Source organism: Festucalex cinctus, chromosome 21 (genome assembly GCF_051991245.1).
Source record: "Festucalex cinctus isolate MCC-2025b chromosome 21, RoL_Fcin_1.0, whole genome shotgun sequence".
NCBI lineage: Eukaryota > Metazoa > Chordata > Actinopteri > Syngnathiformes > Syngnathidae > Festucalex > Festucalex cinctus.
In genome coordinates, this window is record NC_135431.1 from 20,425,649 (window position 1) to 20,445,097 (window position 19,449).

The following is a 19,449-nucleotide window of genomic DNA, read 5'->3' on the forward strand; positions in this document are numbered from 1 at the left end:
ACGTAGAAGAAAATTTGTAAGAAAAAAAATTGCCACTAGGTGGCGCTATCAGTAAGATGAAATATAAGTTCGTAGATGTCTTTAGGGCTGGACTCTCATCAAATGTGTGAAATTTTGAGAAGATAGGATCATCTCGGTCAAGTTAATGCAGCTTTCATTGTCACGGAAAATCTTTAGACTGCGGCACCGTAGCGGCCACGCCCTTTGGCGAAAAGTTACAATATTCGGTGTGGGGCATGATCAACATCTTAAGGCTTTTCTGACCAATTTTCAACTGGATCCCTTCAACGAGCTCAGCGCAGTAGCTAAAAACGTAAAGTATGACATTTATTGTTACCACTAGGTGGCGCTATATGTATAACTGAATTTTATCATATAGATGTTTTCAGGCCGTGACTATTACATTGCCTGAGAAGTTTGAGATTTTTTGGAGCTTGAACATGGGAGTTATTAAGCATTTGCTCTTTCTGGACAAATGAAATTTTAAAGGCAATATTTGATGCCCTGCCCCCATCATATAGTATTTCGAAAAGGCAAGACTTTTTGCCCAGCTGTTCTCTTAGGTCTTGAGATGATAAATGCCAAGTTTGAAGTCAATTGGATGAAAAATGTTTGCAGAGGGGGAAAAAGCATGACCACAGTGAATGTGCCAAAATAGGCCAAAATTGGACATTAAAAAATTCATAGCTCATTTCCTGTACATTTTAGCTACATGGTCCCAATAGACCTTTTTTGTGCATCTCGGGGTGCTACACGTGCCTGCCAATTTTCGTTGCTCGAGCTCAAACGTGCCGGGCTTGGTTTTTATTTTTCTACGCTAGGGGGCGCTATAGAGTCGCGTTGTTATGACGACTTCATAATATCAAATTTTTCGCCGGGCCTGAGGAGTGTGCAAAGTTCGGTGAGTTTTCGTGAATGTTTAGGTACCCAAAATCGGGATCGTTTGCGGAGAATAAAGAAGAAGAAGAAGAAGAAGAAGAAGAAGAATAACTAGAGCTGCGAGCAGCAATAAAGGGCCCTCGCAGCCCGGGCCACGTTGGGGTACTTGCACGTTGGGGTACTGGCACGTTGGGGTACTGGCATATTGGATGCCAAATTTCTTTGAAAATGGCATCATAAACGTTTACATGAAGTATATTTTTTTGCCAGTGTGTGTGTCAAGCTCAACGGGTTTTGGTGATTGTTAAGACCTGCAAAAATCAGCGTCCTTTTCTATTTTTAGGCAATGAGTTGCCCTGATTGGTATTTTTTGTAAAAATGTATATACACATCATCGCTCGATGTACTCATTGCACAATGTTACTTTTATTGTCCAAAGGGGCAATCAAAAATGAATAAAACAAAATGGAAATGTACATACGTTTGGAACGGTGTGAAGCCAGTGAACAATTTGAGCGGTGGAAACTAAAAGAATATTCATAAATGACTTAGTTATCACACTTAGAATGAGTTTACATTTTTTGTACAAAATACCGTATGTGGGGTATTTTTTTTTATATATATAAGCCTCAAGGGCTAGGTGGCGCTGTATTTATAACTGAATGTTGTCATAGATACCTTAAAGGCCAAATGTGAAGTAATTTCATAAAATACCATATAGGGTCACAATTGAAGCATTGAAACACTGTCCAACAAATAAAGTATGAAAAAATAATTTATATGTTATATATTTGACGAAATAATCGCTTTTCCGAAGTTCGAGCCTGGCGGGCGACAAACCCGGAAGTGATACGTCACACCGGGAACAGCGATGGCAGCGCTCCATACAGACGCTATACAAAGCCACTCAAACGTCGATTCAGACAGCGATGTCAGCGATAGGTTGAGCGAAAATGAGGAGAACCAAGTTTCTAAAGAGTTGGAGGAAGAGGAGGAGGTTGGCATTTTATACGTTGGACTTTACATGTACGAGCCAAATGCTAATCAGGATGCTGATAATGCGCCCAGACACCTGACATGGAATGGAGACAAGACCCGTCGAAATTACAAGATGGGTAAGATATATATATAGGCAGTGGTATTTTTTTTATGATTTGAAGATGCCAGCATTTGCACATAATTTTATATTTTTGTCTGATGACATTTAAAAAAAATAATAATAATAAATCAGACTATGTTTTTAAAGCAGTTAGTCAGTACTTGAGTATTCTTTTCAGCAATTTTTATTTTTTTTACTTGTACTTGAGAGATTTATCAATGACTATTTCTTACTTTTGTACATGATTCCATCCACGTACTTGTATATTTTGAAACAAATGTTTTCATAAACAGAATTATTGACTGATTGGTATAGCAATACACTTGTTCAATAACATTTCTGCTCATGGTGTCATCGCTCAGTATTTTACTTTTTTTTTTTTATATAAATTTCAGGCGTACTTGTGGTAATTGCCAGCAAATGCCTACAGCTGTAGAATGTGTTTGCTGCCATGAAATTCAAGAAGTAGTTACTACGTCTACAAGGAGAGGAACACTTCAATCAGGTACTGGACTGCATCACTGATCATCCTTGATTCAATGCTGTGTGCCTGAACCCATATGGATTATAGGTGGCATGGATGACCTACAAGCAGCAGTACAAAGGCAAGGCATTTGATGGGCCACAGGATGCCAAGTATAGACATATTGCCGACAGACAATTGGTGCGCTGGTGCTGGAAGTTTCTTGGTCTGGACAACCGTGTTCTGCTCCCAGCATGTTGCAATGTCTTGTATCAGGGCACATTTTCCACCACCAGGAGAAGAGGAGTCAGCTGTATTCAAAGGGTTTCGTGTTTCACAGAGAAATGTTCCAGAACTGTGATTTGTACTGGTTGCATCATAATAAGAATAAACAAATGAGGACAACTTAATACAAGGAATATGATTCTTTATTTCCTGAGGAATCTCGTATGGTGCTCAGCAATAACATTTGACTTGTCCGGTCTGTTCACTGCTGCTGTAAGAAATTGTGGCTCGACTACCACATCATTCGGTTTTGTACTTATTTGGAACGTCAATCACTTTCATCGCCTCTGAAAGGCAGTCATTCACCTAGTCTACAAAAAAAAATAAAAAATTGGGATGATAAATATTTGGGTGACATATGGGTTACACTCAGTAATGCATCTGCCTGGAATTGTTTTTGTTTCATAACTTACCATAAGTTTCATCCACCAATATCTTTCTCAGAGAATAGCCACCACTCTTATATTTGGGATAAACGATGCAGTAGGAGTGTATTCCTTCCTTCGTCACTTTCTGTGGTCTCCCAGCATTTTCATTATAATGCATAGCAGCGAGAATGATTCTGGAATTGAACAAAAATAGCCTTATAAAGAAATTGTCACATTGTGATGAAATAGCTTTATATCTCTAAGTTCTACATTTCATCCTTATGTTCTACTAGTCATGGACAAATCACACTTGAAGAAGCACATTATATATATATATATATATATATATATATATATATATATATATATATATATATATATATATATATATATATATGTTTTTTTTCGATTCTTTGAGATGGCATTTTTGGTTGAACAGATGCAGTGGAAATTTAATAAATTTCCATTGCACTAGCTGTTATGTTTAAGCCATGAGCACCATCTAGAGGAGCCTCAAAGCAAGTGCTTCATTACGTTACTTTCCCCCCTCATCACCACTATAGTCTCCATTTCATACATATCAAAGTTTTCTTAAACGCACCTGCTTTTCATTCCTTTGTACGAGAAGTTGTACATCTTTGGGGCAAAGTGATTCACCACACTGTGAAAAGCTTACACACCACTGGTCTGTCCGAGGTGAGACATCTTCATGACATCGTTGACAAACATGGTATTTGTCAGGAGTTCCACCACTGCGACATTGACTTCAGTACCTTCAAATGAATTTCATTTCCTTAGTTTGTTATAAATGTTAGTTGGCGTGTGACAGATGTTTGGTTGTTCTACAGATACAAGGTATGACAATATTTATATTTTCAGGTTAAACTAGCAACAACTCTAAGAATAAAAATATAAATAATACCTGGTAAGTACATAGTGACAAAAACAACTCCGCCTAACTTACTTTTATCCACACTATGTGGTGGCATAACTTCATCATCTTGGCTGTTTGAACAGGATTGATCCTGCAATAACTGACCCTCGTAATCAGCCATTTCTTGTTCAGAGGCAGCTGCAGAGGTGATAGCCTCAGCTACGGCTCGCTTCCTTTCTCGGTTAGCTGCTGCTGCACGCTGGGCAGGTGGATTTTGAATCTGCTGCTGGTCTTGTGGAGGCAGGTGAATTGTTGGGACAGCAGTTGTATTGAGCAATAACCTGCAGAAACATAAGGTGACACTAAAAATATGCGTCGCTCATAAAACCTATAAAACCTACCGGCAAAAATAAAAAAAATAAAAAAATAAAAAACAACTATCACATTTCATCTAACCCTGCCTTACCAAATATTTAATTATTTAATGACTCATAAAATGCAGTAAGATTGACATATGATTGGAAGTTTTTCAAAAGGACGTGTCATGTTCTTTGATCAACAAAGCAATGCTGCCAACCTATTGAAATTTACTTTCAGAACAATTTGTCTCACTGCCATTATTACTCATCGTTGATATGAATAGCACCGAGACGTTAGCTTTCGGTTCACGTCGCTAGTTTCTACTGTTCATTCCACAACTGTTGGAAGCTCTGCTTTGTCAAAGTCATCAGTGATCTATCCATAAATTCCACGTTTTTTTCTAAATAATTGTTATCATACTTACTTTTTTTGCAAATCCATTATCATAAGCAGACCGGTTGAGGAAGCAGGCATCTTCGAAGTGTTTGTAACAGAGAACACTCCTCGACGATGGGGTGAAATTCATTCGCTTCGTGCGAATGAAAGTTGACCATTTACGTGCCCTGTTATCTTTTGGCCACTCATACAACTTTTCTTTAGCTTGAGAACAATACATCACCACACATCGCCGGGTCATCTTACCGAGTAGCAATGCAAACAATGCAGTTCAATGGCCGACTTCTCTCGCGACTTCCCGGTGTGACGTCATTTCCGAAAATTTCCGAAGATTGTCGAAGAAAAGCATTTTCGTTGTCAAGGGCGTTGCTATGGGTTAAACTAAGAACCTGAAAGGGTTGCGTCAAAAAAAATAACGAAAATATGCTTACAATGGTTTAGCCATTGGTATTACTCAAAAACATGGTTGGCCAACCTTACTTCACATTTGGTCTTTAAGGCCTTGATTATAAGCATACATGTCAAGTGTGGGATTTTTTTTGGAGCATGTACCGTGGAGTTATTAAGCATATCCTTCATTCACGATATTGCTTTTAATGTCCATAGAGGCTATCAAAAATAAATAAAAATATATACATGTTTGGATAAGTCTAATGCCAGTGAACATTTTGAGTGGTGGAAACAAAAAGAATATTCATAAATGACTTAGTTATCACACTTAGAATGAGTTTACATTTTTTGTACAAAATACCGTATGTGGGGTATTTTTTTTTTTTTTATGCCTCAAGGGCTAGGTGGCGCTGCATATATAACTGAATGTTGTCATCGAGAAAACTTCAGGCCTTGACTATAAACATACATGTCAAGTTTGGGATTTTTTGGATCATGTACCGGGGAGTTATCAAGCATATCCTTTTTCAGTGCGAAACTCAAATTTTGATGCCCCGCCCTCATCATATAGTATTTTGAAAAGTCAAGATTTTTCCCCCTGTCGTTGGCTCAGGTCTTGACATGGTCCAGGTCAAGTCTTAACTCAGTCGGATGAAACGTGTAGGAGAAGTGGGCAAAAGTATGCCCCCTATAAATGTGCAAAAATCATCAAAAATGGGACATTCAAAAATTCGTAGCTCACTTCCTGTTCATTTTAGCACATGGGTCCAAGAGACTTTTTTGCAGGTCTTGGGGCCCTCATACACCTAAAAATATTTGTCGTTCTTGCTTAAACGTACAACCGGGGCTGCTTCATTAAAAATTTCTAGGGGGCGCTATTGAGTCTTTTTTTTCAAAAATAGCACAATCAACAATAAAATATTGCTCATTTTACCAGGCCAGATGGGTGTGCCAAGTTTCATGAGTTTCTGTGCATGTTTATACCCTCAAAACTGGCGTTGTTTTCTTGGCGAACAGCGCTTAGCCACGCCCACAGTAATTCGCGAAAACTCACAAACTTCATGTTGTGACATCATGAAGGCCGAAACCCTCATCTGAGCAAATATGAGGTAGGTTCAGTTAACGTGTTTGGAGAAAAACGTAGAAGAAAATTTGTAAGAAAAAAAATTGCCACTAGGTGGCGCTATCAGTTAAATGAAATATAAGTCAGTAGATGTCTTTAGGGCTGGACTCTCATCAAATGTGTGAAAGTTTGAGAAGATAGGATCATCTGGGTCAAGTTCATGCAACTTTTATTGTCACGAAAAATCTTCAGACTTTCCGCTACCGTAGCGGCCACGCCTTTTGGCGAAAAGTTACAATATTCGTTGTGGGGCATGATCAACATCTTAAGGCTTTTCTGACCAATTTTCAACTGGATCCCTTCACCGAGCTCGGCACAGTAGCTAAAAACGTAAAGTATGACATTTATTGTTACCACTAGGTGGCGCTATATGTATAACTGAATTTGATCATATCGATGTTTTCAGGCCGTGACTATTACGTTGCCTGAGAAGTTTGAGATTTTTTGGAGCTTGAACATGGGAGTTATTAAGCATTTGCTCTTTCTGGACAAATGAAATTTTAAAGGCAATATTTGATGCCCCGCCTCCGTCATATAGTATTTCGAAAGGGCAAGATGTTTTGCCCAGTTATTCTCTCAGGTCTTGAGATGATAAATGCCAAGTTTGAAGTCAATTGGATGAAAAATGTTTGCAAAGGGGGAAAAAGCATGACCAGAGTGAATGTGCCAAAATAGGCCAAAATTGGACATTAAAAAATTCATAGCTCACTTCCTGTACATTTTAGCTACATGGTCCCAATAGACTTTTTTTGTGCGTCTCGGGGTGCTACACGTGCCTGCCAATTTTCGTTGCTCTAGCTCAAACGTGCTGGGCTTGGTTTTTATTTTTCTACGCTAGGGGGCGCTATAGAGTCGCGTAGTTATGACGACTTCATAATATCAAATTTTCGCCGGGCCTGAGGAGTGTGCAAAGTTTGGTGAGTTTTCGTGAATGTTTAGGTACCCAAAATCGCGATCGTTTGCGGAGAATAAAGAATAATAATAACTAGAGCTGCGAGCAGCTATAAAGGGCCCTCGCAGCCCGGGCCACGTTGGGGTACTTGCACGTTGGGGTACTGGCACATTGGGGTACTGGCATATTGGAAGCAAAATTTCTTTGAAAATGGCATAATAAACGTTTACATGTAGAATAGTTTTTTGCCAGTGTGTGTATCAAGCTCAACGGGTTTTGGTGATTGTTAAGACCTGCAAAAATCAGCGTCCTTTATTTTTAGGCAATGAGTTGCCCTGATTGGTATTTTTTTGTAAAAGTGTATATACATATCATCGCTCGTTGTACTCATTGCACAATGTTACTTTTATTGTCCAAAGGGGCAATCAAAAATGAATAAAACAAAATGGAAACGTACATACGTTTGGATCGGTGTGAAGCCAGTGAACAATTTGAGTGGTGGAAACTAAAAGAATATTCATAAATGACTTAGTTATCACACTTAGAATGAGCTTACATTTTTTGTACAAAATACCGTATGTGGGGTATTTTTTATTTTTTTTTATATAAGCCTCAAGGGCTAGGTGGCGCTGTATTTATAACTGAATGTTGTCATAGAGATACCTTCAGGCCTTGATTATAAGCATACATGTCAAGTGTGGGATTTTTTTTGGAGCATGTACCGTGGAGTTATTAAGCATATCCTTCATTCACGATATTGCTTTTAATGTCCATAGAGGCTATCAAAAATAAATAAAAATATATATATGTTTGGATAAGTCTGATGCCAGTGAACATTTTGAGTGGTGGAAACTAAAAGAATATTCATAAATGACTTCGTTATCACACTTAGAATGAGTTTACATTTTTTGTACAAAATACCGTATGTGGGGTATTTTTTTTCATGCCTCAAGGGCTAGGTGGCGCTGCATATATAACTGAATGTTGTCATAGAGATAACTTCAGGCCTTGACGATAAACATACATGTCAAGTTTGGGATTTTTTGGAGCATGTACCGGGGAGTTATCAAGCATATCCTTTTTCATTGTGAAACACAAATTTTGATGCCCCGCCCTCATCATATAGTATTTCGAAAAGTCAAAATTTTTCCCCCTGTCGTTGGCTCAGGTCTTGACATGGTCCAGGCCAAGTCTTAACTCAGTCGGATGAAACGTGTAGGAGAAGTGGGCAAAAGTCTGCCCCCTGTGAATGTGCAAAAATCGTCAAAAATGGGACATTCAAAAATTCGTAGCTCACTTCCTGTTCATTTTAGCATATGGGTACAAGAGACTTTTTTGTAGGTCTTGGGCTCCCTCATACACCTAAAAATATTCGGCGTTCTTGCTTAAACGTACAACCAGGGCTGCTTCGTTAAAAATTTCGAGGTGGCGCTATTGAGTCATTTTTGTAAAAATAGCACAATCAACAATAAAATATTGCTCATTTTACCAGGCCAGATGTGTGTGCCAAGTTTCAGGGGTTTCTGTGCATGTTTAGACCCTCAAAACTGGCGTTGTTTTCTTGGCGAACAGCGCTTAGCCACGCCTACAGCAATTCGCGAAAACTCACAAACTTCGTGTTGTGACATCATGAAGGCCGAAACCCTCCTCTGAGCAAATATGAGGTAGGTCCAGTTAACGTGTTTGGAGAAAAACGTAGAAGAAAATTCGTAAGAAAAAAAATTGCCACTAGGTGGCGCTATCAGTTAGATGAAATGTAAGTTAGTAGATGTCTTTAGAGCTGGACTCTCATCAAATGTGTGAAATTTTGAGAAGATAGGATCATCTCGGTCAAGTTAATGCAGCTTTTATTGTCACGAAAAATCTTCAGACTTTGCGTCACCGTAGCGGCCACGCCCTTTGGCGAAAAGTTACAATATTCGGTGTGGGGCATGATCAACATCTTAAGGCTTTTCTGACCAATTTTCAACTGGATCCCTTCAACGAGCTCAGCACAGTAGCTAAAAACGTAAAGTATGACATTTATTGTAACCACTAGGTGGCGCTATATGTATGACTGAATTTTGTCATATAGATGTTTTCAGGCCGTGACTATTACGTTGCCTGAGAAGTTTGAGATTTTTTGGAGCTTGTACATGGGAGTTATTCAGCATTTGCTCTTTCTGGAAAAATGCAATTTTAAAGGCAATATTTGATGCCCCGCCCCCGTCATATAGTATTTCGAAAAGGCAAGACTTTTTGCCCAACTGTTCTCTTAGGTCTTGAGATGATAAATGCCAAGTTTGAAGTCAATGGGATGAAAAATGTTTGCATAGGGGGAAAAAGCATGACCACAGTGAATGTGCCAAAATAGGCCAAAGTTGGACATTAAAAAATTCATAGCTCACTTCCTGTACATTTTAGCTACATGGTCCCAATAGACGTTTTTGTGCGTCTCGGGGTGCTACACGTGCCTGCCAATTTTCGTTGCTCTAGCTCAAACGTGCCGGGCTTGGTTTTTATTTTTCTATGCTAGGGGGCGCTATAGAGTCGCGTTGTTATAACGACTTCATAATATCAAATTTTTCGCCGGACCTGAGGAGTGTGCAAAGTTCGGTGAGTTTTCGTGAATATTTAGGTACCCAAAATCGCGATTGTTTGCGGAGAATAAAGAATAATAATAACTAGAGCTGCGAGCAGCTATAAAGGGCCCTCGCAGCCCGGGCCACGTTGGAGTCCTTGCACGTTGGGGTACTGGCACGTTGGGGTACTGGCATATTGGAAGCAAAATTTCTTTGAAAATGGCATAATAAACGTTTACATGTAGAATATTTTTTTTGCCAGTGTGTATCAAGCTCAACGGGTTTTGGGGATTGTTAAGACCTGCAAAAATCTGCGTCCTTTTTTATTTTTAGGCAATGAGTTGCCCTGATTGGTATTTTTTGTAAAAGTGTATATATACATCATCGCTCGTTGTACTCATTGCACAATGTTACTTTTATTGTCCAAAGGGGCAATCAAAAATGAATAAAACAAAATGGAAACGTACATACGTTTGGATCGGTGTGAAGCCAGTGAACAATTTGAGTGGTGGAAACTAAAAGAATATTCATAAATGACTTAGTCATCACACTTAGAATGAGTTTACATTTTTTGTACAAAATACCGTATGTGTTTTTTTTTATTTTTTATATAAGCCTCAAGGGCTAGGTGGCGCTGTATTTATAACTGAATGTTGTCATCGAGATACCTTCAGGCCTTGATTATAAGCATACATGTCAAGTGTGGGATTTTTTTGGGAGCATGTACCGTGGAGTTATTAAGCATATCCTTCATTCACGATATTGCTTTTAATGTCCACAGAGGCTATCAAAAATAAATAAAAATATATATATGTTTGGATAAGTCTGATGCCAGTGAACATTTTGAGTGGTGGAAACTAAAAGAATATTCATAAATGACTTAGTTATCACACTTAGAATGAGTTTACATTTTTTGTACAAAATACCGTATGTGGGGTATTTTTTTTTTATGCCTCAAGGGCTAGGTGGCGCTGCATATATAACTGAATGTTGTCATAGAGATAGCTTCAGGCCTTGACGATAAACATACATGTCAAGTTTGGGATTTTTTGGAGCATGTACCGGGGAGTTATTAAGCATATCCTTTTTCAGTGCGAAACACAAATTTTGATGCCCCGCCTTCATCATATAGTATTTCGAAAGGTCAAGATTTTTCCCCCTGTCGTTGGCTCAGGTCTTGACATGGTCCAGGTCAAGTCTTAACTCAGTCAGATGAAACGTGTAGGAGAAGTGGGCAAAAGTCTGCCCCCTGTGAATGTGCAAAAATAGTCAAAAATGGGACATTCAAAAATTCGTAGCTAACTTCCTGTTCATTTTAGCATATGGGTCCAAGAGACTTTTTTGTAGGTCTTGGGCTCCCTCATACACCTAAAAATATTCGTCGTTCTTGCTTAAACGTACAACCGGGGCTGCTTCCTTAAAAACTTCTCGGGGGCGCTATTGAGTCATTCTTGTAAAAATAGCACAATCAACAATAAAATATTGCTCATTTTACCAGGCCAGATGTGTGTGCCAAGTTTCATGAGTTTCTGTGCATGTTTAGACCCTCAAAACTGGCGTTGTTTTCTTGGCGAACAGCGCTTAGCCACACCCACAGCAATTCGCGAAAACTCACAAACTTCGTGTTGTGACATCATGAAGGCCGAAACCCTCATCTGAGCAAATATGAGGTAGGTCCAGTTAACGTGTTTGGAGAAAAACGTAGAAGAAAATTCGTAAGAAAAAAAATTGCCACTAGGTGGCGCTATCAGTTAGATGAAATATAAGTCAGTAGATGTCTTTAGGGCTGGACTCTCATCAAATGTGTGAAATTTTGAGAAGATCGGATCATCTCGGTCAAGTTAATGCAGCTTTTATTTTCACGAAAAATCTTCAGACTTTGCGTCACCGTAGCGGCCACGCCCTTTGGCGAAAAGTTACAATATTCGGTGTGGGGCATGATCAACATCTTAAGGCTTTTCTGACCAATTTTCAAATGGATCCCTTCAACAAGCTCAGCACAGTAGCTAAAAACGTAAAGTATGACATTTATTGTTACCACTAGGTGGCGCTATATGTATAACTGAATTTGATCATATAGATGTTTTCAAGCCGTGACTATTACGTTGCCTGAGAAGTTTGAGATTTTTTGGAGCTTGAACATGGGAGTTATTAAGCATTTGCTCTTTCTGGACAAATGAAATTTTAAAGGCAATATTTGATGCCCCGCCCCCGTCATATAGTATTTCGAAAAGGCAAGATTTTTTCCCCAGTTGTTCTCTCAGGTCTTGAGATGATAAATGCCAAGTTTGAAGTCAATTGGATGAAAAATTTTTGCAAAGGGGGAAAAAGCATGACCACAGTGAATGTGCCAAAATAGGCCAAAATTGGACATTAAAAAATTCATAGCTCACTTCCTGTACATTTTAGCTACATGGTCCCAATAGACTTTTTTGTGCGTCTCGGGGTGCTACACGTGCCTGCCAATTTTCGTTGCTCTAGCTCAAACATGCCGGGCTTGGTTTTTATTTTTCTATGCTAGGGGGCGCTATAGAGTCGCGTTGTTATGACGACTTCATAATATCAAATTTTTCGCCGGGCCTGAGGAGTGTGCAAAGTTTGGTAAGTTTTCGTAAATGTTTAGGTACCCAAAATCGTGATCGTTTACGGAGAAAAAGAATAATAATAATAATAATAATAATAATAATCCGATCGAAAAACAATAGGGACCTCGCAGCGGTAGCTGCTCGGGCCCTAACTAGAGCTGCGAGCAGCTATAAAGGGCCCTCGCAGCCCGGGCCACGTTGGAGTCCTTGCACGTTGGGGTACTTGCACGTTAGGGTACTGGCACGTTGGGGTACTGGCATATTGGAAGCAAAATTTCTTTGAAAATGGCATAATAAACGTTTACATGTAGAATATTTTTTTTGCCAGTGTGTCAAGCTCAACGGGTTTTGGTGATTGTTAAGACCTGCAAAAATCAGCGTCCTTTTTTATTTTTAGGCAATGAGTTGCCCTGATTGGTATTTTTTGTAAAAGTGTATATATACATCATCGCTCGTTGTACTCATTGCACAATGTTACTTTTATTGTCCAAAGGGGCAATCAAAAATTAATAAAACAAAATGGAAACGTACATACGTTTGGATCGGTGTGAAGCCAGTGAACAATTTGAGTGGTGGAAACTAAAAGAATATTCAGAAATGACTTAGTCATCACACTTAGAATGAGTTTACATTTTTTTGTACAAAATACCGTATGTGGGTTTTTTTTTTTATATAAGCCTCAAGGGCTAGGTGGCGCTGTATTTATAACTGAATGTTGTCATCGAGATACCTTCAGGCCTTGATTATAAGCATACATGTCAAGTGTGGGATTTTTTTTGGAGCATGTACCGTGGAGTTATTAAGCATATCCTTCATTCACGATATTGCTTTTAATGTCCATAGAGGCTATCAAAAATAAATAAAAATATATATATGTTTGGATAAGTCTGATGCCAGTAAACATTTTGAGTGGTGGAAACTAAAAGAATATTCATAAATGACTTCGTTATCACACTTAGAATGAGTTTACATTTTTTGTACAAAATACCGTATGTGGGGTATTTTTTTTTCATGCCTCAAGGGCTAGGTGGCGCTGCATATATAACTGAATGTTGTCATAGAGATAACTTCAGGCCTTGACGATAAACATACATGTCAAGTTTGGGATTTTTTGGAGCATGTACCGGGGAGTTATCAAGCATATCCTTTTTCATTGCGAAACACAAATTTTGATGCCCCGCCCTCATCATATAGTATTTCGAAAAGTCAAAATTTTTCCCCCTGTCGTTGGCTCAGGTCTTGACATGGTCCAGGCCAAGTCTTAACTCAGTCGGATGAAACGTGTAGGAGAAGTGGGCAAAAGTCTGCCCCCTGTGAATGTGCAAAAATCGTCAAAAATGGGACATTCAAAAATTCGTAGCTCACTTCCTGTTCATTTTAGCATATGGGTACAAGAGACTTTTTTGTAGGTCTTGGGCTCCCTCATACACCTAAAAATATTCGTCATTCTTGCTTAAACGTACAACCGGGGCTGCTTCGTTAAAAATTTCGAGGGGGCGCTATTGAGTCATTTTTGTAAAAATAGCACAATCAACAATAAAATATTGCTCATTTTACCAGGCCAGATGTGTGTGCCAAGTTTCAGGAGTTTCTGTGCATGTTTAGACCCTCAAAACTGGCGTTGTTTTCTTGGCGAACAGCGCTTAGCCACGCCCACAGCGACTCGCGAAAACTCACAAACTTCGTGTTGTGACAGCATGAAGGCCGACACCCTCATCTGAGCAAATATGAGGTAGGTCCAGTTAACATGGTTGGAGAAAAACATTGAAGAAAAATCGTAAGAAAAAAAATTGCCAGTAGGTGGCGCTATCAGTAAGATGAAATATAAGTTTGTAGATGTCTTTAGGGCTGGACTCTCATCAATTGTGTAAAATTTTGAGAAGATAGCATCATCTCGGTCAAGTTAATGCAGCTTTTGTTGTCACGAGAAATCTTCAGACTTTGCGGCACCGTAGCGGCCACGCCCTTTGGCGAAAAGTTACAATATTCGGTGTGGGGCATGATCAACATCTTAAGGCTTTTCTGACCAATTTTCAACTGGATCCCTTCAACGAGCTCAGCACAGTAGCTAAAAACGTAAAGTATGACATTTATTGTTACCACTAGGTGGCGCTACATGGATAACTGAATTTTATCATATAGATGTTTTCAGGCCGTGACTATTAAGTTGCCTGATAAGTTTGAGATTTTTTGGAGCTTGAACATGGGAGTTATTAAGCATTTGCTCTTTCTGGACAAATGAAATTTTAAAGGCAATATTTGATGCCCCGCCCCCGTCATATAGTATTTCGAAAAGGCAAGATTTTTTCCCCAGTTGTTCTCTCAGGTCTTGAGATGATAAATGCCAAGTTTGAAGTCAATTGGATGAAAAATGTTTGCAAAGGGGGAAAAAGCATGACCACAGTGAATGTGCCAAAATAGGCCAAAATTGGACATTAAAAAATTCATAGCTCACTTCCTGTACATTTTAGCTACATGGTCCCAATAGACTTTTTTTGTGCGTCTCGGGGTGCTACACGTGCCTGCCAATTTTCGTTGCTCTAGCTCAAACATGCCGGGCTTGGTTTTTATTTTTCTATGCTAGGGGGCGCTATAGAGTCGCGTTGTTATGACGACTTCATAATATCAAATTTTTCGCCGGGCCTGAGGAGTGTGCAAAGTTTGGTGAGTTTTCGTAAATGTTTAGGTACCCAAAATCGTGATCGTTTACGGAGAAGAAGAAGAAGAAGAAGAAGAAGAATAATAACTAGAGCTGCGAGCAGCTATAAAGGGCCCTCGCAGCCCGGGCCACGTTGGGGTCCTTGTACGTTGGGGTACTGGCATATTGGAAGCAAAATTTCTTTGAAAATGGCATAATAAACGTTTACATGTAGAATATTTTTTTTCCAGTGTGTGTGTCAAGCTCAACGGGTTTTGGTGATTGTTTAGACCTGCAAAAATCAGCGTCCTTTTTTATTTTTAGGCAATGAGTTGCCCTGATTGGTATTTTTTTGTAAAAGTGTATATACACATCATCGCTCGTTGTACTCATTGCACAATGTTACTTTTATTGTCTAAAGGGGCAAAAAAAATTAATAAAACAAAATGGAAACGTACATACGTTTGGATCGGTGTGAAGCCAGTGAACAATTTGAGTGGTGGAAACTAAAAGAATATTCATAAATGACTTAGTTATCACACTTAGAATGAGTGTACATTTTTTGTACAAAATACCGTATGTGGGGTATTTTTTTTTATGCCTCAAGGGCTAGGTGGCGCTGCATATATAACTGAATGTTGTCATAGAGATAACTTCAGGCCTTGACGATAAACATACATGTCAAGTTTGGGATTTTTTGGAGCATGTATCGGGGAGTTATTAAGCATATCCTTTTTCAGTGCGAAACACAAATTTTGATGCCCCGCCCTCATCATATAGTATTTCCAAAAGTCAAGATTTTTCCGTCTGTTGTTGGCTCAGGTCTTGGCATGGTCCAGGTCAAGTCATAAGTCAGTCGGATAAAACGTGTAGGAGAAGTGGGCAAAAGTATGCCCTCTGAAAATGTGCAAAAATCGTAAAAAATGGGACATTCAAAAATTCGTAGCTCACTTCCTGTTCATTTTAGCATATGGGTCCAAGAGACTTTTTTGTAGGTCTTTGGCTCCCTCATACACGTAAAAATTTTCGTAGATCTTGCTTAAACGTACAATCGGGGCTGCTTCGTTAAAAATTTCTAGGGGGCGCTATTGAGTCATTTTTGTAAAAATAGCACAATCAACAATAAAATATTGTTCATTTTACCAGGCCAGATGTGTGTGCCAAGTTTCATGAGTTTCTGCGCATGTTTAGACCCTCAAAACTGGCGTTGTTTTCTTGGCGAACAGTGCTTAGCCACGCCCACAGCGATTCGCGAAAACTCACAAACTTCGTGTTGTGACATCATGAAGGCCGAAACCCTCATCTGAGCAAATATGAGGTTGGTCCAGTTAACGTGTTTGGAGAAAAATGTACAAGAAAATTCGTAAGAAAAAAAATTGCCACTAGGTGGCGCTATCAGTAAGATGAAATATAAGTTCGTAGATGTCTTTAGGGCTGGACTCTCATCAAATGTGTGAAATTTTGAGAAGATAGGATCATCTGGGTCAAGTTCATGCAGCTTTTATTGTCACGAAAAATTTTCGGACTTTGCGGCACCGTAGCGGCCACGCCCTTTGGCGAAAAGTTACAATATTCGGTGTGGGGCATGATCAACATTTTAAGGCTTTTCTGACCAACTTTCAACTGGATCCCTTCAACGAGCTCAGCGCAGTAGCTAAAAACGTAAAGTATGACATTTATTGTCACCACTAGGTGGCGCTATATGTATAACTGAATTTGATCATATAGATGTTTTCAGGCCGTGACTATTACGTTGCCTGAGAAGTTTGAGATTTTTTGGAGCTTGAACATGGGAGTTATCACACTTAGAATGAGTTGACATTTTTTGTACAAAATACCGTATGTGGGGTATTTTTTTTTCACGCCTGAAGGGCTAGGTGGCGCTGCATATATAACTGAATTTTGTCATAGAGATACCTTCAGGCTTTGACTATAAACATACATGTCAAGTTTGGGATTTTTTGGAGCATGTACCGGGGAGTTATTAAGCATATCCTTTTTCAGTGCGAAACACAAAATTTGATGCCCCGCCCTCATCATATAGTATTTCCAAAAGTCAAGATTTTTCTGCCTGTAGTTGGCTCAGGTCTTGACATGGTCCAGGTCAAGTCTAAAGTCAGTCGGATGAAATGTGTAGGAGAAGTGGGCAAAAGTATGCCCCCTGAAAATGTGCAAAAATCATCAAAAATGGGACATTCAAAAATTCATAGCTCACTTCCTGTTCATTTTAGCACATGGGTCCAAGAGACTTTTTTGTAGGTCTTGGACTCCCTCATACACCTAAAAATTTTCGTAGATCTTGCTTAAACGTACAATCGGGGCTGCTTCGTTAAAAATTTCTAGGGGGCGCTATTGAGTCATTTTTGTAAAAATAGGACAATACATGATAAAATATTGCTCATTTTGCCAGGCCAGATGTGTGTGCCAAGTTTCATGAGTTTCTGCGCATGTTTAGACCATCAAAACTAGCGTTGTTTTCTTGGCGAACAGTGCTTAGCCACGCCCACAGCGATTCGCGAAAACTCACAAACTTCGTGTTGTGACATCATGAAGGCCGAAACCCCCATCTGAGCAAATATGAGGTTGGTCCAGTTAACGTGTTTGGAGAAAAATGTACAAGAAAATTCGTAAGAAAAAAAATTGCCACTAGGTGGCGCTATCAGTTAGATGAAATATAAGTTCGTAGATGTCTTTAGGGCTGGACTCTCATCAAATGTGTGAAATTTTGAGAAGATAGGATCATCTCGGTCAAGTTCATGCAGCTTTTATTGTCACGAAAAATCTTCAGACTTTGCGTCACCGTAGCGGCCACGCCCTTTGGCGAAAAGTTACAATATTCGGTGTGGGGCATGATCAACATCTTAAGGCTTTTCTGACCAATTTTCAACTGGATCCCTTCAACGAGCTCAGCACAGTAGCTAAAAACGTAAAGTATGACATTTATTGTAACCACTAGGTGGCGCTATATGTATAACTGAATTTTTTCATATAGGTGTTTTCAGGCCGTGACTATTACGTTGCCTGAGAAGTTTGAGATTTTTTGGAGCTTGTACATGGGAGTTATTCAGCATTTGCTCTTTCTGGACAAATGAAATTTTAAAGGCAATATTTGATGCCCCGCCCCCGTCATATAGTATTTCGAAAAGGCAAGATTTTTTGCCTAGTTGTTCTCTTAGGTCTTGAGATGATAAATGCCAAGTTTAAAGTCAATGGGATGAAAAATGTTTGCATAGGGGGAAAAAGTATGACCACAGTGAATGTGCCAAAATAGGCCAAAATTGGACATTAAAAAATTCATAGCTCACTTCCTGTACATTTTAGGAAATGGCTTCCACTGACTTTTTTGTGCGTCTCGGAGTGCTACACGTGCCTGCCAATTTTCGTAGCTCTAGCTCAAACGGGCCGGGATTGGTTTTTATTTTTCTAAGCTAGGTGGCGCTATAGAGTCGCGTTGTTATGACAACTACATAATATAAAATTTTTCGCCGGGCCCGAAGAGACTGCAAAGTTTGGTGAGTTTTCGTAAATGTTTAGGCCCTCAAAAATGCGATCGTTTGCGGAGAATAAAGAAGAAGAAGAAGAAGAAGAAGAAGAAGAAGAATAATAATAATTCTTACAAAAACAAGAGGGACCTCGCAGCGGTCGCTGCTCAGGCCCTAATAATAATTCGAACGAAAAACAATAGGGACCTCGCAGCGGTCGCTGCTCGGGCCCTAATAATAATAATAATAATAATAATAATAATAATAATAATAATAATAATTTTTACAAAAACAATAGGGACCTCGCAGCGGTCGCTGCTCGGGCCCTAACTAGAGCTGCGAGCAGCTATAAAGGGCCCTCGCAGCCCGGGCCACGTTGGGGTCCTTGCACGTTGGGGTACTTGCACGTTGGGGTACTGGCACGTTGGGGTACTGGCATATTGGAAGCAAAATTTCTTTGAAAATGGCATAATAAACGTTTACATGTAGAATATTTTTTTTGCCAGTGTCTGTCAAGCTCAACGGATTTTGGTGATTGTTAAGACCTGCAAAAATCAGCGTCCTTATTTATTTTTAGGCAATGAGTTGCCCTGATTGGTATTTTTTTGTAAAAGTGTATATACACATCATCGCTCGTTGTACTCATTGCACAATGTTTACTTTTATTGTCCAAAGGGGCAATCAAAAATGAATAAAACAAAATGGAAACGTACATACGTTTGGATCGGTGTGAAGCCAGTGAACAATTTGAGTGGTGGAAACTAAAAGAATATTCATAAATGACTTAGTTATCACACTTAGAATGAGTGTACATTTTTTGTACAAAATACCGTATGTGGGGTATTTTTTAAATTTTTTTTATATAAGCCTCAACGGCTAGGTGGCGCTGTATTTATAACTGAATGTTGTCATAGAGATACCTTCAGGCCTTGATTATAAGCATACATGTCAAGTGTGGGATTTTTTTTGGAGCATGTACCGTGGAGTTATTAAGCATATCCTTCATTCACGATATTGCTTTTAATGTCCATAGAGGCTATCAAAAATAAATAAA

General features: G+C 39.2%; 1 protein-coding gene and 1 long non-coding RNA gene across 4 annotated transcripts in view; one reads left to right on the forward strand and one right to left on the reverse strand.

The window, feature by feature from the left end:
* lyrm2 (LYR motif containing 2) overlaps positions 1-19,449 on the forward strand; it is a 360,856-nt gene that overhangs the window by 200,099 nt on the left and 141,308 nt on the right. The gene's annotated exons all lie outside the window — the stretch shown is intronic.
* LOC144010496 (uncharacterized) lies at positions 3,100-5,208 on the reverse strand. Of its 3 annotated transcripts, none has more exons than XR_013281235.1 (4): positions 4,971-5,208; positions 4,059-4,309; positions 3,696-3,867; positions 3,100-3,288 (listed from the first exon to the last, which is right to left on the reverse strand). It is a non-coding gene; the product is annotated as an uncharacterized LOC144010496 (long non-coding RNA). The 3 variants fall into 3 exon arrangements; XR_013281234.1 differs by lacking the exon at positions 4,971-5,208 and adding an exon at positions 4,753-4,839; XR_013281233.1 differs by lacking the exon at positions 4,971-5,208 and having other exon boundaries at positions 3,109-3,288; positions 4,059-4,712.